The sequence below is a fragment of the Calidris pugnax genome, unplaced genomic scaffold, assembly GCF_001431845.1.
Source record: "Calidris pugnax isolate Ruff unplaced genomic scaffold, ASM143184v1 scaffold39, whole genome shotgun sequence".
Classification (NCBI taxonomy): domain Eukaryota; kingdom Metazoa; phylum Chordata; class Aves; order Charadriiformes; family Scolopacidae; genus Calidris; species Calidris pugnax.
Window position 1 is genome coordinate 349682 of NW_015090828.1, and position 4482 is coordinate 354163.

Here is a 4482-nt window from a genome sequence, read left to right on the forward strand (position 1 = left end):
GAGGGCTCTTAATTATTTTCAGTGGGCTATTTCCAGCCGTTCAGCCATGGATAAGATCGCCTGCTTTTTGTCAGCCGGGCTCCTGCTCCCTGAGTTGGGTGCCCCTGTTAGCTGTGACAGCTGGGAGGCTTTTGCAGCCAACATCCCAAATAACATTGTGTCGTTGTTACCAGTCCTGAAAACTAACCCATCATCCTGAAACTAACTCGTTTAGAGGAGGAACGCTGAAGCAAAAACGGGCGTTACGATTTTCAAGACAGTTTCAATACTGAGTATACAAGAAGTTAAACTCGATACTACATGTTTTGAGTGAAGTATAATACAGATCTGCTTAATTAACATTTATTCTGTGGTTTTTGTAGTTCGTTTGTGTTTTTTTCCTCTCCGTGTCCCTCTGCTGGGCAGAAATAGAGACACTGATCTCTTCTGCTAAGCTTGTAGATGATGGATAAAGACCAAGCGTCTTGTATTGCTCTGATAGGTAATGTGGAAGAGCTGCAAAAAGGAGTGAGGTTGTTCTAACAGAATGAATATCCTTCAAGCTTAGGATCATACAGTAAAAATTCTGTTTTTCGTTTTTTTTCTCTAAGTGCTGGGGCCCATGAGTAAGACAGTTTCTTCTTTTCCAGCCTATACTAGCTGAAAGTTCCTGTCCTGCTTTAGTGTGTTTGAAGGAAGCTTCTGGCTTCCCTTTATTTATTAGCTAGATAGTGAGTCCCCAAATGCTGTCAAAGACAGCGGCTTGGAAGTATTCCCAGTAGCTGTCAGTGGAGGTAGATGGGTTTTGTGGACGGGGTGTTAGCTGTGGGCCTCAATTATACCCTGAGGCTTTTACGGGGGACTCTTGCCAGTAAGTCCTTATCGTAAGTATCAGGAGACCCACACTGACTGTTGCTACAGCACCACTGTCCTAAACCATCCGTAAGCTGAGAATGGAAGGAAGAACAATGATTTTGAAGTACAGGACTGTACGGCACAAATAGAAATTGTTTGTCTGGTCTGTTCCTGGAGGAAACCCATGAAATCTTCAGTGTGATTAAGATCAGTTGATAGTGAATAGTTCTTTCCCTTCTTAGTCCCATGACTTTGTTTCAGTGTCTTCCCCAGACTTAAAGGGGGAAGAAAACAACAAAAAAGAAGCAGAAAACTCCAAACCTATCATTAAGGCTGTTGCATTGAGGTTGAAGTTGCACCAAGTTACTCTTGAATTTAGATTCTTTGCTTTAAGTTTTCAGCCCCAGGATACAGGTCTTCCCAAGTTAGTGAGAAACATCATCTGAGGGCATAGTTAAATGATACGTAGCTGTGGTCTGTTGCCAAGAAAACCCACAAGCCTATCTGGCACAACAGTTTCTATCCTTGCACCACAATCTGCTACTTTCTGCGTTTGCCAAAAGTGTTCTGTGGACCTTTTTGTAAAAAGCATCACCAAAACTACCTGAACTTTTAAAAGAGATAAAGCTAAACTTGGGGGAGGGAGAGTATGAGAAATATGAGGCCAGGTTTTTTTACTGCAGAAAACAAATTGCACAATATTTTTCTTAGCTCTGTAACAGTCTGTCATTATGAAGCAAGCTTCATGACTTGCAGTATTTTCTCTTTAAATAATGCTGAGGCAGGATCATGGATGTGGGATGAAACTCAGCCTTTGGATAAGGATTTGGGTGGCACTGGAGCTGATAATGTCCTTGGCTTTCAGTTAGCTCATCTGTCTTCTACTCTCTCAGAGGACCAGCACTTCAGAATAAAAGTATGGGAAGAGACTGTAATAGTCTTGCTTCAGGAAAAATAAAATAACAAATAGGGATTTCAAGCACAAGACTTTATTAAAAAAAAAAAAGTATTTAAAAAAAAGAGTTCTCAAAGGGCACAGTGGAAAGAAAATGTTTCAGGAGTATAATAGCTGTTAAAGAAAAAATACTGTGCTTTGTCTATGCAACTAATTATGTTCTTGCAAGCTTAGTGCTGGAAATGGGAAAATGAAATCATAACTCACAAGATGTTCAGAAATGTAATGCTTTTGTGAGGGAATGGGAATATAGTTTTACTTCTGAGTTGTAGCCACAGCTTGTAAGAAGAATTTGCGGAAGGGCACTTCTCACTGTCTGCCAGAACAGTTTCATTTTGAATGATGACTAGAAAAGCCCAGCACTTCCATTAATACTACGGTTTATTAGGAAAATCTGAAAGTGTACAGTGACTTTAATAGTCTTAATTTCTTTTTTTTATGAAGCTCTTTTGAGGAAAAAAAGGAAAACACTTCTGAAGGCAGGAACAGTACTGCAGATTGCAGCCCTCCTTGTCCTGACTCTCTTCTGGTGCTAAAGAAGTGGGACAGGATACTGTACATTTTCTAGGTGCATCTAGCTGCTGCTTTCATCTAAGTCTGTTTAAACATTTTTATAGGAAGGCTGCGGATATCTTGCGTATGCCTAAAAATGTAGACGGACAGGTTAGACAGCATAATAATTCTTGGATATCTTACATCTTATGTGTCTCATCTGAATTGGTGTTTCTGATGGTCACTGCTAGCTGAGAGAGTTGTGGTTTTGTTTGGGTTTGTTTGTTTGTTTTAAAAAAGAGTAACTAGATAATCATTTCAAGCTATATGTAGTCACTAAAGATCAGAGGTTCAAGAGGAAAGGAAAATAAGCTTTTCTCCTAATCCTGGAAGATTTTGCTGCACATGAAAATCCGGCACGCTAAAATATGTGTGAGAAGCTTGTAGTCTTTCTGTGCTGGCACTAGGCTGTCCATGCTGCTTCTCTTTTGTGTATGGTAAGGCTGGCAGGAGATGCTTGCTCCCCAGTTACTTCAGAGTGGAGTACGTTGGGAAGAGGATCTTGGAATGACCTCTGCTTTACCTTACCTGTTTTTAAAGGCTTTTCCCATTCACAAACCTAATGCTCTAAAGCTCCTCTTAGTGAGCTGGTAAAGCTGGCAAGCCATTGCAGGTGCTGGCAGTGCCCATGTGAGCCTTGGAAAGAGCATCCATGGAGCATCAGCGTTTCAAAGCGAAGTTCAGAGCATCCAAATATGACTTGAGGCGAGGAAGTTATCGTGTGAGGAAATCTCGCACGGAGTATTTTTTTTTTTTGATCTAACCATTTCCTGCTATTCTTAATCATCTCCAACTGCAGTCAAAAATAACTATAGTGATTAGCCTGTTTACTCATCAGCATCTGCCTGCAGTAAATGTGCCTTTCAACATCTTGCTTCTCCTGGGTCCATTCACCTCCTTTCGCCCCCGCTGTGGTCCTGGGGAGTTCTTGACCTGGACCCATCTGCCTCCCCCCCCTGGGGTGGCGGATGGGCATGTCTCCTCAGGAGGTGCATGAGAGGATCTTGCTGTTGGCAGCTGCGTTGGTGGGTGACAGAAAGGGCAGGTCTGCTGCTGTTTTTCTTTCACCTTCTTCCTCCTTCATATTAAATGAGTCTTTCACTAGTGGAGTGGGTGGGTGATAAAGGGCAGGTCTGTCTCTCACTGTTATTCTTGCCCTTTCTTCCTCCCTTCTACAAAGTGGTGCTGTTTCACTGGTGAAGCAGCTTGTGGAAGAGGAGTATTCTCATTTATAGTACTGGGCTTTCTGGCAGGGATGTCACTTAGGGCAGCAGTCTGGAAAGCCCAGAGCAGCACCTGACAGCCAGCATACGTGTCCTAGTGGTGTGAGTCTTCCGTCAGCTTCTCTACCATGGCCAGAAATGACCTAAGTTGTCAGTTAATGTATTAACGTGGGTAGATGTAGGATGCCTAAAGAAAAGATATGCAGAGCTGAAATAGCTCATCCATCTCTGCAGAGGAGGGATGGCTGGGCTGACCCCGAGAGAGGGGTTGGGGGTCAGACATGTTTGGCACTGGCTCCCCCCAAAACTAAGGGAACTAATTTTACTCTTCTCTAGCATACTGCAGGGAATTTCTGTTAAAGGAAACTGATATTTCAGTTGTAGAACAGAAGTAAAATTCTTTCATGGCTAATGAATCCTCTGGAGATGGGTCCTGCCACACACTTAGTGGCTGTCACAGGCAACAGTCCTCTCATTCAGCTGAACATAACTCAAGACTCTTTCTTGTGTGTTCAAAGGTAAAATAACACAATGCAGAGCAGCTAGGAGTTAAAGGTAGAGTTAGAAATACAATACTTGCATGTATTAAATATTCCCAAGTAAAATTGCTAAATAGCTTAAGGTTTTTATCCCTATGTAGATACCTGCTTCTTGTACTTAACTTTGACAAATAAGTATCAACCACAAAAGGAGGTTAATGTGTCTGCACTGTTAATCAGGATTTTGTCAAGACGGCAAATCAATGCTTTCATGAAAGATGAATATTGTAGGACACCCACGTTCTCCAAAAAGTTGCATACAAAGCCAGGCTAGTTTTGTATTAACACATTAGGATTTGGAAATCAGGGTGACTTGTCCCAGATAATCTTGTAAGGAAAAAGGGCCCTAATAATTTCTCCGATGCCAGTTGCAGGAGAA